The sequence below is a fragment of the Mus caroli genome, unplaced genomic scaffold (assembly GCF_978045245.1).
Source record: "Mus caroli unplaced genomic scaffold, Mus_caroli_1 scaffold_3, whole genome shotgun sequence".
NCBI lineage: Eukaryota > Metazoa > Chordata > Mammalia > Rodentia > Muridae > Mus > Mus caroli.
The window spans coordinates 67165051-67180335 of record NW_028227258.1 but is presented as its reverse complement, the minus strand read 5'-3'; the positions used below and the strand labels follow the sequence as shown (position 1 = coordinate 67180335).

The following is a 15285-nucleotide window of genomic DNA, read 5'->3' as shown; positions in this document are numbered from 1 at the left end:
TGCTGACATCCAGCTAGCAAGTGATAATCTTTGGTGACCTGTTTTGTTTTTATTGCTGGGGTTGAGCTCAGAGACCTGTGCCCACTAAGTAAGCTTGGTCTGTTAAGTTTCAGGGATAGTATCTCAGTCCCTCAAAAGAGCATTTTTATCTTAATAGGTAAAAATCAGTTAAGTAGCTGCCTGCTTAAATACATGTTGAGAGCAAACACTCTTCCTTCCAGCAGATGTAAGTAAAATTCTGAGAAGCTGGACTAAACACATGGAGACTGGGAGGCCAGGAACTGAATGAGATGGAGGAGGGTGGCTCTCCCACCCACCCACTCCTGCTAAATCTGTCTATCAAAATGGTTCAGAGATGTGAAGAAAAAAGAAAGGTTGTCCTAGTGACTTCACCTGTTTAAGAGAACGTTCTCCTGATTGCCTTTTGCTTTCTGCAAAAAATACAAAACTAAGACAAGTCACTTGCAGCTGCTATCCATGTCTTACTACTCTTCCACACTCTTAAGTAAGCAACCAGTATAGCCAAATAGCCATCTGTAGGACTTTAATCAGCAAGTACCAGCCAGATACCACCAGTAAGAGGAACAGTTTGCATGTACATGTGAAAAATATAACTGCTGTTCACCACTCTAGTTGGCAGCATGAACCTAGGAGAGGGGGACCTGAAAACGAGGCACTCTAAGGTTGCACGCAGTAGCCACCTTTATTCTGAGCATCTTTGTCCAGACAGTTTATACTCTGAAGGTTAAGAATCACATAAGTAATGCTCTCAATCACAGGGACAAACCACATGTGCAGAAAATATAGTTTCCCATAGAGGCATATGAATAACAATAGCTGAAGTAAACTCACTTCAATCTGCTACACTAAAAAGCAGCTTAAAAACATTTTCCAAGAAAAGCTCTGTGTTTTGAAGAAAGTGAGGTCACAGACTCTCCTCTTGTTTCCTTGGAGTTTTTCCATAAGCAATCTGGCATCTCCTCCTTTTTTATTTTTGATAGGAAGATATCTAGAGTGATTTTGATTTGAGATGTTGTAGATAAATCTAATTCTCATTTGATGCATGAGTATCCTATAAATACAATGGATGTTAGAACTGTTAAAATATTGTGTTTAATACTTTGCCACCAAGAACAAAGAACCAAACGATGTCAGGTACTACTAGTGACATTATTAGGTTGACAACAGAAATCTAGAGAATAGCTTGAAAGGAGACCCAGACAATTTGTAGTTCTAGTATCTTGTAGAATATAATCTCACATTTGCCTTTAATAGTAATAAAAACTTTGTGATGTCCTATGCAGTCAGGAAGTGATTCAGATTCCAAGGGGAAGTCCTTTCTCCAGATGGAGGAGTGACTGTTACAACCCAAGGTCTAGGTACCTTCTCCCCTGGTGCCATCATTGGGGCCCAGGTGGGCAACTTGACTTTTGATGGTAGAGCCACATCTCCCTTTTTCCATTAGCAAGAGGCTTGCTATCTTTCTTGTGACTTCCACTTTCTCCTCACACTCCACAGGTATCTTTGATGGCTCAGGGCTGGTGAAGCTAAAGAGGAATTCGTGATGTTTTAGTGGCTCCATTTGCAATGACAGATGCACACCCACCCCTGCCCAACTTTCTTCTGGAAGAGTAAAAATGGGGCAGGTTAATGTATCAGCCTGCTTATTATACAGGCTGTACTTGTAATAGATGAATCAAAACAGCCAGTACCACCTGTTGGGCTGAGGAAAAAGAAGTATACCATGAATCTCTCTCATACCCTTAGTTGAACCAACAATAAAATAAGGATCTGTGGAATGGGAGAAGGTTGGACAATTTTTGTAATTACAAGTTCTGTTTGTGAGAGAACCCTATAGCTTACCAGATGGATAATGATTTCCTATCCTTCCATAGTAATCTGCCAGTGAAATTTTAAAAATCTACAGAGTTCTGTAATGCTCTTTTAAAATGTTAAGATTAATATGATACAGCAAGGGTGGAAACCATGTATCTTAGTCAGGGTTTCTATTCCTGCACAAACATCATGACCAAGAAACAAGTTGGGGAGGAAAGGGTTTATTCAGCTTACACTTCCATACTGCTGTTCATCACCAAGGAAGTCAGGACTGGAACTCAAGCAGGGCAAGAAGCAGGAGCTGATGCAGAGGCCATGGAGGGATGTTCCTTACTGGCTTGCTCAACCTGCTCCCTTGTAGAACCAAGATTATCAGCCCAGAGATGGTCCCACCCACAAGGGGCCTTTTCCCCTTGATCACTAATTGAGAAAATGCCTTTCATCTGGATCTCATGTAGGAATTTCCTCAACTGAAGCTCCTTTCTTGGTGATAACTCCAGCTGTGTCAAGTTGACACAAAACTAGCCAGTACACCATGTAATTGTTAACATCAGGTTACCCCCACCCCCACCCCACAGACACACACACACATCAGATTTACTAAACTGAGCAAGAAGAGTAAGGTAAGCAGCTAGTATTTTATGGCCCCTGTGCTGTAAATGAATTCATCCCGAAGTTTATCCTCTTGTGCTATATAATACCTATAGGAGACAATTTATTGAGGAAAATTAAATTTAAAGGCAGTAAAGAGTTTACATGATGAGCAAATGCCTCTTTAGTCTGTAATCAAATAGCTGTAGTTCTTGCATCTCTAGATAATATAGGAGGACTGTCCAATGCTGCCTTTCTTTTGAGAGTTTGAAATAAAGACCATAGGGCTTAAAATAATTTTGATTTTGTTGAAATTACACTGGAAATACCAAGTGTACCTCATGAGGCCAGGGAGGAACTGCTAAATATCTGCATGGTTTCCTGCCATGGCCTGGCTTGCCTAGGTTGTGAAGTTAGCATTTTCATAAACTCTCCTCATCAAAAAGTAGAGAAAATTCAGTATTATTTTGATACTAAATTCCCCATCCCATACTTCAGAGTCATTTTCAGGCGATGGCGGGTTTGTCTAAAGGAGACACCACTAACAGCTGAGGGAGCTGTCACCCACACAGGTGGTAGTGGTTTTACTTTTGATATTGCCTGCACAGAGAAAACCTCCTTCATTGCCTCTCATCACTTTTAAGGCTTGATCACCCAGTTTCTATTCATTTAAAGAATTAGCCACCTCTTTCTCATGATTAATATCCTCCCTATCTTTTCCAAGAATTTTAATAACAGCCCAAATTAATTGGTCCAATTTTGACCCAAATTTTAACAGTGTGGTAGTTTGTATATGCTTGCTCTAGGGGGTGGAACATTTAGAGGTACGGCCTTTTGGGAGTAGGTCTGTCATTGTGGGCATGGGCTTTTGTTTGTTTGTTTTATCAAGGATATTCTTTTTTTATTAGACATTTTCTCTATTTACATTTCTTTTTTTTTTCTTTTTACTTTTCTTTGGATTTTTTCTTTATTTCCTTTTCAAATGTTATCCCCTTTCCCGGCTTCCCTCCCTTCCGGAAACGCCCTAACACATCCTCCCTCCCCCTGCTTCTGTGATGGTGTTCCTCCACCCTCCCACTCTCACCTCCCCCACCCTTGATTTCCCTACACTGGGGCATCTATCGAGTCTTCATAGGACCAAGGACCAGTGCTACGCACACTCCAGTGAAGTCTGCTTGGCAGGCCTAGAGGCCTGGAAGCACTCACAAGGCAGGGAGTGTCAAGTAAACTCAACCTCCTGGAACTAGGCATTCTCATAATCCGCATATGCATAACCTATCCCTGTGTTAGTCTGGTGTATGGATCCACATGCTCTCTTTTAGTATTATTTTATTATAAGTGCCTTTAAAGATTTAATTCTGACATAGCTAAGCCTTCACCAGTGTTCCAACATCATAGAAAATCCTTGAAGCCAACAAACTTGGAATTCAGTAGAAAGACAGTATGAATGTTACCTACTCAGTAACATTCAAATTTACTTGTAGTAGAGACAGTGAAACTAATTAGGCATTACAAAGAATGGAGCCTAATAGCTCAGGGCTGGTCTGTAGAGTGTTTACTTGGGATAATAGCCAGTCTTACCCAGATAAGGGAATTCACAGTGGCCTAGAGAATAGGTGGTTTTACCATGAAAAAGTTAGGGAATCCCCCTGAAAAAGGTTTCTTCACTAGGCCCAAAGAAACAGCATAATCAGGCATTTACTAAGAACCCCTGGTGGTGGGCTTAACAATAGACTAGCATTACAGCTGGCTCCCTTCTTAGTGGCAGCAGCCTGGTCCCTGCCTTCTTTTGATGTATACATTTATTTTGTATTGTGCCACTGTAACTCGACAGATGTATCTCCCCTGGTTTCTTGTTGCTCTTCTGTATAAAAAGTTTGATGCTCGACTTGAAAAATTACACTCAGATTCTACACAATCTCTTGTGTCGCTTCTGTCTGTTATTTGCCGACTCCTTGTCTACCTGCAACTAGAGACTCATTCTACACAGACAGGGACTAAAAACTTAATAAAGTCTTAGAAAGAGGGGGCAAAAGGTCAAGAGACAAAACAGGAGATAGTCCTCTTAGCCTTATGTAACTTAGTTTGAGTTGGAATTAAAACAGTAGTTCAACCAAAACCTGAGGTTTAGGCCCTAAGAAGAATTCTTTAAAATATTCTCCATATGTATGAATTCTTGAAAAACTAAAAAGATCCTTTATATTTTTTTCTTTAATATAAGTAACTAGCAAAGCACAGTGCCACTATAAACAAGCTAAATCGAATTAAAAATTAAAAGCAAGGCCAAGCATGGTGACCTTTAATTCCAGCACTTGGGACACAGAGGAAGGTAAATCTCTGAGTTTGAGGCCAGACTGATCTAGAGCATGAGTTCCAGGACTGCTGGACCCTGTCTTGCTCGTCTTGTGATAAAGCCAGAGGAGAGCTTGGTTCCTTGACAGCACTTTGCAATCAAAGGTAACATTATCCTGTGCTGGTGGACAGTGTTCCACAAAACGGTTGATCTTGATGGGCTCATCCAGGTAGACATGACACTCCTGAAATGGGTGCCACCTCAGGCTGAAAGACTCCAAAACTCCCAAAGGGAGGCACTTACTCAAGCCTCGGGTCAGCCGTGCACCCAAGAAGGCACTGAGACCGAACTTAAGATGTATAGAGAGTAAGATTTAATACAGCAACGACAAGAAAGCACATAAAAAAGCACATATACCAGATATCTGGGGTCGAAACTCATGCAGCCAGCAAGGTGCAGAGGAGATTCGGCAATTGGCCCAGACTTGTCACAGGCTTTTATAGGAGAAGGGTAAGGGGAAAAGTACAAGTTTTATGTCACCAAGGGGCTTTGCCAAGGGGCTTTACATAACCAAGGGGTCGTGTCCTATATTTTGGCAATGTACTCGATCTATTGGAACATTCTGGGGTAGTACCAGGAGGCCCCTATCTCAAAAATGTTCTTGGAACAGTCCTCAGTTAGGAGGGGTAGGACTAGGTTTGTTCCAGGAGACCCCTTATCTAAAAAATGTTCCTGGAGCAGTTTCCAATTGGGAGGGGGTACCTTGGGGTAAAAAGTTCAGGAGTGTTCCGAGAACAGTCTCTGGATGGAGGGGTAAGAGAGTTCAGGAACAGTTCAGGTGTCCAGTAATTTTCCTCTTTCAAGGCAACATGTGAAGATGGCTAAGGCTGACCATGTGGGGGGTTTCTGGATCAGGGACAATGAGGAGCTCCTCCAGATTTGAATGCTCTTCACAAGCCGCCACCACCATTCCCACAACATTTTAAAATCAAACTTCGCATTATCTAAGCACAGGTATCAACAACTCTTCAATTGGGCAGGAAGAAGTCAGTGCAAGCCCCATCACATCCTTTAAAATACAGAGACTCCTTAACTAAAATAATGTCTTCACCTAGCAGCTTTCAGTCCATCTTCCCTAGGATGAAAAGGCTCAAACATTGTGCAGCTTCGAACTAATAAACTCCTAGAAGACAGTTTGGGGACTGGAGGCTTCCCAACAGTTAAGTCACACATCAGTCTTGTGTTTTGTTTGACAACCCAGCTTGTTCTCTGCTTCAACCCTTCCTTAGCATAAAAGGTGCAGCACTGAAGCATGAAGAGGGTTGACTCTGAGCAGCCAGGAAGGTACTTCAGGGCCCAAAGAAGAGAAAGAGAGGACTGTGGGCAGCCATTGACCCGTCCAGCAGGTCCAGTTATTCGAGGGTCTCGAGGGGACCTCCTCCTAAGAACCAAGTGGGGGGTAGAGAGAGACGAGGGCCTTGTGTGAAAAACGACACTGAAACCGTTCTGGAATGCATCAAAGCCCCAAATGTATTAAGAAAGTTCCAAGGCTTAAATGCACAAGAAAAAGGGGAAGTACACATACTTATCAGTGGGAGGGGTGGGGCAATACAAGCAAAAGGAGAAGTACTTATGGGAGGGGGGGCAATAGAAATTCTTTCTTTTGGCAGCTACATGGGGAAGCAGGAACTTGGTGGTATCAGTGTGTGGTCAGGACATCAGCAATGACTTAGGGCTAGAACATCCCATGGTTGTTCTCAGAATCCATGTGTCACTGGCCCGCTTTTGACCCCTTTTTCTTCTGGGGGGAGAGGTCCAATTTAGAGATCAAGAGTTGTCTTAATAGCTCCCAACAAGCCATCACTGGGCCTCAGGGGTGAGAAGACATGCAGGGACAGAGGAGGAGGGCTAGAGGGTCAGCAGGCCTGGCTCCGGTGCCCAGGTGTGCCAAGGCTGCCCAGGTGTGGCAGGGGTCCACGGCCCACGTGAGCCCAGAGTGTGATCTGGGCTGTGGGCATGGGAGGGATGCCTGGGCAAGGGCAGCCTCTGGGTCTCGAGTCCAGGGAACCTGGTAGTTATCCCAGGGACCAGTGTGGGTACCTGACTCTGCAGAAAGGTGCAGAGAGAGCCAGGAGCTATCCCAGAGAGGCTTCAGAGCCCAGGCCAGCAGGAAATTAGTTCTTTGGAGCTCTGGGCTCTGCTGCTCAGCAGGTGGAGCACCTCCCCTCAGGAGCATCCTCCCCAGGGTAGCATCTCATGGATTACCATCTCAGGGAGTATTACATTGTGGGAAAGAGAGGCTTGCTCAGAGGTGGAGGGAGAAGCCTGGAGGTCAGGGCAGGGACCATGGCAGCCTCCTCCAATTGCAACCAGGGAGGCAAGAGGCAGGAAACTTTTGGACCTTGCCAGCATTGGCTGCCATAGTGACACTGACTGAAACCTACCAGGTGCAAGGCCACCTGAACGTGCACCATTTTCAAGGGCCCTCTTGTGCCTTCTCCTATACAGTAGTCTGGAGATGCCATGTACTTGATGCTGAGGAAGCCATATTTGTCACTGGCAGAGACAAGGGAAAGATTATTATTAACTTGATGATCCCACCACACCATCCCTCTACTACTACACCGTGGCCATCTTTGTCTTCTAAGCTCCAGATATCCTTCAGGGCCATTTTGGTTAAGGGCAAGAGAAACATTAAAGAGTTGGATATTTCAAAAACATACAGCAGCCAGCAGCTTATGAGTAGGAAAGTACCGATGCTTACTTAATGTATTTACTACAGTTCTCACTGAACACTTAACAAATAAGGAACATAGTTCTAGACAAAGGAAACACTCATAATTACCCATCATAGCTGTGGACAACTGAGTCACTCAACCCTGCAATACAGATGATCAAATTGCACAAGTCCCTAGATTTGATGACACCTGAAGGACTTTCCTCCCTAGCTAAATTCTCAGTGTTTTAGAATTCCATTCCAAATTCCTGTTCTTTTCACTGATGCAGCAATGTTTCTCAGAACTCATTCCAGGATTCTACCCTGGAGAATGGAAATTTGTTTTTTGTTTTGTTTTTTTTTTTTTTTGGTTTTGTGCGGGGGTGTTGTTTTATATTGTTGGGATGATGGTGGGTTTAGAGACAGCTTTTCTCTGGCTGTGCAGGATCTCTTTATGTAGATCAAGCTCAACAATTCCTCCTTAAGCTCCGTCCCCCTAACTCCTTGCTGTATACTAGCTGCTAACTCCAGCATTCACTCTCTGAAAACTCACTGACCAGTCCTGACAGAGAAGCATGGAAACTGCCTGTAGATGTTTCCCTCACTTTCACTTCTTGTAAAAACACACTTTCTAGTCTAATCCCCAACTCTATAGCAATCAAAGTGGAGTGACCACTTTTCACTGTCTCCCCAAATTGCAAGGAGACAAAATAAGCAGGTTGTGGTGCAATCTCCTCCCTCCTGTGAACCCTTTCAGACTTTTAAACTTTCCCCATCCCTAAGTGTCAGCTCCCTCTACATGGAAACATTAAACCACCAGTGGCCAAAAGTATTAGGTCCAAAGGAAAGTTCCTGCCTAAAAGAAGTGGTGGCTGTCCTTAATGGTTAACTTGACTATATCTGGAATGAACTACAATCCAGAATTTATGAAGACATTGTAAAAATATAAACAGAGGATTATGTCCAGGCCTAGTAGTACATGCCTTTAATCCCAGCATTCAGGAAACAGAGCCATGCAGATCTCTGACTTCAAGGTCAGTTTACAGAACTAGTTCTAAGACAGCCAGGCCTAGGCAGTGAACATGTAATAGAACCAAAGAAGCATGTTCCAGTCCCAGCAAGCAGCAGCAGTGGGCAGCTTGGGTCTAGACTAGAGTCACCTTTTGATCAAGATGTAGAGATCAAGAGCACTTCTAGCAGCAAGCCTGCCTGCATGGTGACATGCTTCCCACCATGATGATAATAGACTGAAACTCCAAAATGGCGAGCCAGCACCAAATAAATGTTTGCCTTTATATGAGCTGCTTTGGTCATGATGTCCCTTCACAGCCATGAGTCCTAAACATTGAGAACATATAGCAATCATACTCTTCAAAAATCTGGAGAGGGAACACAAGTCAAGAATCAGAACTGCTACCCAACACAGACAAATGTAGAAATTAGAATCTAAATCTTTAATCATTGCAACCCCAGAATCTTAGATTCTAGCATAAACAATATAGTCAGTAACAGCCAGGGCAAAAAGTCTACACTGTAGCCCAGCTATCCTAACACAGCAGTCCCTGAACATTCCAACATGCCTGAAGCACATGCAAAAACCTTAAAACAGTCTGTATGAAGGTGATAGAGGTCATTAAGGAGAGAATGAAGAAATCCCTTAAACCAATCCATGAACCCATATATAAACAGTGTAAGGAAAGAAAGAGATCCATTAAAGAAATCCACAAAAACAAAGTAAAGAGTGGAAGGAAATGAGTCAAATTGTTTAATGTGTGAAAATGGAAATAGAATCCATAAAGAAAACAAATACTCAGGGAATTTTGGAAATGAGGAATTTAACATTTCCATACATGAAATTGGATATAGTACTAACAGAGGATGCAGCAATACCACTCCTGGGCATATACCCAAAAGATGCTCCAAAATATAATAAGGACACATTCTCTACTATTTTCATAGCAGCCTTTTGTATAATAACCAGAAGCTGGAAAGAACCCAGATGTCCCTGAACAGAGGAATAGGTACAGAAAATGTGGTACATTTACACAATGGAGTTCTACTCAGCTATCAAGAACAATGAATTTAAGAAATTCATAGGCTGCTGGGCTTGGTGGCACACGCCTTTAATCCCAGCACTCGGGAGGCAGAGGCAGGCGGATTTCTGAGTTCAAGGCCAGCTTGGTCTACAAAGTGAGTTCCAGGACAGCCAGGGCTATGCAGAGAAACCCTGTTTCGAAAAAAAAGAAAAAAAAAAAACAAAAAAAAAAAAACAAACAAAAAAAGAGAGAAAGAAATTCATAGGCAAATGGTTAGATCTGGAGGATATCATCCTGAGTAGGGTAACCCAAGCACAAAAGAACATACATGATATCCACTCACTGATAAGCATATATTAGTGCAGAAACTTAGAATACCCAAGATATAATTTGCAAAACACATGAAACTCAAGAAGAAGGAAGACCAAAGTGTGGATACTTTGTTCCTTCTTAGAATGGGAAACAAAATACCCATGGTAGAAGTTAGAGAGACAAGGCAAAAGACATTGTCAATAAGACAAAAAAGACACCAACATATTGGGAAAGGATTTTTACCAATCCTAAATCGGATAGGGGACTAATATCCAATATATACAAAGAGCTCAAGAAGCTGGACTCCAGAAATTCAAATAACCCCATTAAAAAATAGGATACAGAGCTAAACAAAGGATTCTCAACTGAAGAATACCGAATGGTTGAGAAGCACCTGAAAAAATATTCAACAACCTTAATCATCAGGTAAACGAAAATCAAAACAACCTTGAGATTCCACCTCACACCAGTCAGAATGTCTAAGATCAAAAATTCAGGGACAGCCCGGCATGGTGGTGCACGCCTTTAATCCCAACACTCTGGAGGCAGAGTCAGGCTGATTTCTGAGTTTGAGGCCAGCCTGGTCTACAAAGTGAATTCCAAGACAGCCAGGGCTATACAGAGAAACCCTGTCTCAAAAAACCAAAAGAAATAAATAAGTAAATAAATAAATAAATAAATAAATTCAGGTGACAGCTGATACTGATGAGGATGTGGAGAAAGAGAAACACTCCTCCATTGCTGGTGGGATTGCAATCTTGTACAACCACTCTGAAAGTCAGTCTGGCAGAAAATTGGACATAATACTCCTGGAAGATCCAGCAATACTTCTCCTGGGCATATACTCAGATGTTCCAACTGGTAATAAGAACACATGCTTCACTATGTTCATAGCAGCCTTATTTAGAATAGCCAGAAGCTGGAAAGAACCCAGCTGTCCCTCAAAAGAAAAATGCATACAGAAAATGTGGTACATTTACACAATAGAGTACTACTCAGCCATTAAAATAATGAATTTATGAAATTCTTGTTCAAATGGATGTATCTGGAGGATATCATCCTATGTGAGGTAACCCAATCACAAAAGAAGTCGTTAGATATGCACTCACTGATAAGGGGGTATTAGCCCAGAAACTTAGAATACCCAAGATACAATTTGCAAAACACAAGAAAATCAAGAAGACCAACGTGTGGATACTTCATTCCCCCTTAGAATAGGGAACAAAATACCCATGAAAGGAGTTACAGAGGCAAAGTTTGGAGCTAAGACGAAAGGATAGACTATCCAGAGACTACCCGGGAATCCATCCCATAATCAGCCACCAAACCGAGACACTCTTGCATATGCCAGCAAGATTTTGCTGAAGGGACCCTGGTATAGCTGTCTTGTATGAGGCTATGCCAGTGAATGGCAAATACAAAAGTGGATGCTCACAGTCATCTATAAGATGGAACAAAAGGCTCCCAATGGAGAAGCTAGAGAAAGCACACAAGGAGCTGAAGGGATTTGCAACCCTATAGGTGTAACAACAATATGAACTATCCAGTATCCCCAGAGCTCGTGTCTGGAGCTGCATATGTAGCAGAAGATGGCCTAATAGGCAGGGAATCACTGGGAAGAGAGTCCCCTTGATATTGCAATTTATATTTGCTCCAGTATAGGGGAATGCCAGGTACAAGAAGTGGGAGTGGGTGGGTAGGGGATCAGGGCAAAGGAGGGTATAGGGAACTTTCAGAATCTCATTTGTAATGTATATAAACAAAATATCTAATAAAAATGAGTTAATATTAAAAAAATGTTACAGAGACAAAGTTCAGAGCTGAGATGGAAAGAAAGACCATCTAGAGTTTGCTAGAGTTCTACTTCCCATATATGACCAACAAACTCAGACACTATTTCATATGCCAGAAAGAATTCCTGACAGGACCCAGATATAGCTCTCTCTTGTGAGGCTATGCCAGTGCCTGGCAAATACAGAAGTGGATGCTCACAGTCATCTATTGGATGGAAGACAGGATCCCTAATGAAGGAGCTAGAGATAGTACCCAAGGAACTAAAGGGGTCTGCAGCCCTATTGGAGAAATAACAATATGAACTAGCAAGTACACCCAAGAGCTGTGTCTCTAGTTGCATATGTATTTGAGGATGGCCTTGTTGGCCATCAATGGGAGGAGAGACCCTTGTTCTTGTGAAGATCATATGCCCCAGTACAGGGGAATGCTCGGGCCAGGATGCAGAAGAGGGTGGGTTGGAGTGCAGGGCAGGGGCAGGCATATTGGGGCTTTGGGGTTAGCATTTGAAATGTAAATGAAGAAAATATCTAATTTTTTTTCCTTAACATGAAGGAGATTGTTCCAGTTCAAATAAGCCATAGGGGGGAAAAAAAACACACACACACCTTTAATCTGGGTTTTGAGACAGGAAAACACACACCTTTAATCTGGGTCTTGAGACAGGAAAACACACACCTTTATTCTGAATCTTGAGAAAGGAAAACACACACCATTAATCCAGAAATGGAGACTAGAAGACACACCCTGAACTGGGCCACAACTTCTGCTTTGGGTCTATATAAGCACATGGAAGAAGAAAGATTTGTCTCTTGGCCTGCTTGTTCCCATCATACAAGCAGGCCCGTTTCTTCACTGACATTAGAACCTACTTCTTCAGGATTACCGTATATATTGAAGAACACCTGAGACTTCAAACTTTGTGGACTAAGTAAGTACAGGCTTTAGCAATTGTTATATTAGCTGGACCTCAGCCTGTGGTTTTTGGTTGGAAGTCCAGTCCTAAGGAGACTGTAGCCATTTAACACTGTTGCTCCCAAAATGAGCCTGAAAACCCCTCAACTCCTTCAGTCCTTTCTCCAATTACTACTCCATGTGGGAACTCACCCCACTCCACTAAATGTGCTCAGTAAAATGGTTTATCCTTTGAGTCGAGGAAGGATACTGATTTGAGGTAATTTTATAGGCAGCTACTTTGATGAAGTTGTTTATTAGGATTAGGAGTTCTCTGGTGGGATTTTGGGGTGGCTTAACGATACAATCACATCAGCTGCAAAATGTGATATTTTGATTTCTTCCTTTCCAATTTGTATCCTTTTGACCTCCTTTTGTTGTCTAATTGCTCTGGTTAGGACTTCCAGTACTGTGTTGACTAGGCAGGGAGAGAGTCCCCGATTTTAGTGAGGTTTCTTCAAGTTTTTCTCCATTTAGTTTGATGTTGGCTACTGGTTTGCTGTATACTTTTACTATGTTTAGGTATGGGCCTTGAATTCCTGATCTTTCCAAAAATTTTACTATGAAGGGTGTTGAATTTTGTCAAATGCTTTCTCAGCATATAATGAGATGATCATGTGGGGTTTTTTTTTTCTTTGAGTTTGTTTATTCAGTGGATTATGTTGGTGAATCTCCATATATTGAAGCATAACTGCATCCATTGGATGAAGTCTTTTAGATCAAGGTGGATGATGTTCATGCTGATGTGTTCTTAGATTTGGTTTTTGAGAATTTTTTTGAGTATTTTTTTCAGTAATGATCATATCTGAAATTGGTCTGAAGTTCTCTTTCTTTGTTGGGTCTTTGTGTGGTTTTGGTGTGAGCATAACTGTGCTTTTATGGAATGAATTGGGTAGTGTTTCTTCTATTTCTATTTCTATTTTTGGAATAGTTTGAAGACTATTGGTATTAGGTCTTCTTTGATGGTCTGATAAAATTCTGCCTCAGACCCATCTGGGTCTGGGCTTTTTTTTTTTGGATGGGAGACTTTTAATGTCTATTTCCTTTTCTTTAGGGGTTATGGGATTGTTTAGATGGTTTGCAAAAGAAACAAGCCACAGTCAGACACAGCAAGACTAGCTAACACCACAGATAACCAGATGGCAGTAGAAATACAACACTATATAAATGAGAGTGTTTAAAATTTTCCAAGCTCTTACAAAGTTGGATAAAATAGCCAAAACGAATTACCATAGACCTAAGATTCAATAAACACACAAACACAACGGCAGTGACAACACAAGTTGCCAACATCATAGAAGGGGCAATTTCGAAGAAATTGAAACTAAAAATAAAGTGTATTATAATTGTAACCAACAGGATGAAGAGTAAATAACCTCTAGTTCTTCTTTTCAGATCAACTTTAACCTCCAATCTACCTCCAGTAGAAATGTCAGAGGACATGGAAGCCCAGAACTGGGGCTACACACATATCAGTGTTAAGGAATTCTGCTATGTGTGGACCATTAGGAACTTTTCACCTTGCATAGATGGAACTAGGAGAATGATTACGAGCCCAGTCTTCTCTTTAGAGGCCAATGATGAAGTGACATGGTGTTTGAGAGTATACCCAAATGGGGTCGATGAAATAAGGAAAGTTACATGTCAGTTTTCCTGGAGTTGCTCAACTGTCGAAAGAGCCCAGTTTGGGCAAAGTACGAGTTCTGGGTCACAACTTCCCAAGGAGAGAAATATCAATGTATGAAGAGCTTCAATGTCGCTAGGTTCAAAAAGGATTCAAAAAGTTCATCCTTGGATATTTCCTCATCTCTCATCCACGTCGGTTTCTCCCTGAAAACAAGCTCACCCTCTGCTGCAAGGTGAGCATAGTAGGAGCTGTCTTTGGCATGCCTGGACAGAACATAACACCTGCAATCAAGGATCCAAGGCACCGGTTGACAGATGACCTAGGAGAGCTGTGGGAGAATTCCCTGTTTTCAGACTGCTGCCTGTTGGTAGCTGGCCATGAATTCAGGGCTCACAAGGCCATCCTAGCAGCTCGCTCTCCAGTTTTCAGAGCCATGTTTGAACATGAAATGGAGGAGAGACTAGCAAACCCCACTGAGATCCATGACCTGGATCCCAAAGTGTTTAAGGAGATGATGGGCTTCATTTATACTGGGAATGCACCAAACCTCCAAACCCTCTCCATGGCCACTGATGTGCTGACAGCTGCATACAAGTATGGCCTGGAAGGCCTGAAGGTCCTGTGTGAGGATGCTCTCTGCAGGAACCTCTCTGTGGAGAATGCTGCACACACTCTCATCCTGGCTGACCTCCACAACACACAGCAACTGAAGACTCAGGCCCTGGATTTCATTGCACTTCATGCTTCTGAGGTCTCTGAGACCTCAGAGTGGAAGTCAATGATGGAGTCCCATCCCCACTTGGTGGCTGAAGCAGTCCACTCCCTGGGTCCTGCACAGTGTTTCTTGGAGCCTTCACTCAAACACCTAAAAAGAGTTTAAGGGATGGACAGCTATGACCAACATCTGTCTTCCAATAGCATAACCAGTGTTGTTACCACTGATTTCTGGTTAGAGTACAGTATTGCTGGAACATTTATAGTGAACCTTGGAAAAGGCAGCATGGTGGCTCAGCATTTAAAATAGCTGTTGTATGTTAAAATGGTGGGTGGGGGTTAGGCAGCACTGGAGTCTGGGACAGTCTCCTTGACATCTACTCTGTTAATGTTCTAGTTTGATTTTTGTCTGATA

General features: G+C 42.4%; 1 pseudogene; it reads left to right on the top strand.

Annotated features, from left to right (window-relative positions):
* Window positions 1–13958: 13958 nt before the first annotated feature.
* LOC147005532 (TD and POZ domain-containing protein 5-like) lies at window positions 13959–15036 on the top strand (annotated as a pseudogene).
* The last annotated feature ends 249 nt before the right edge of the window (window positions 15037–15285 follow it).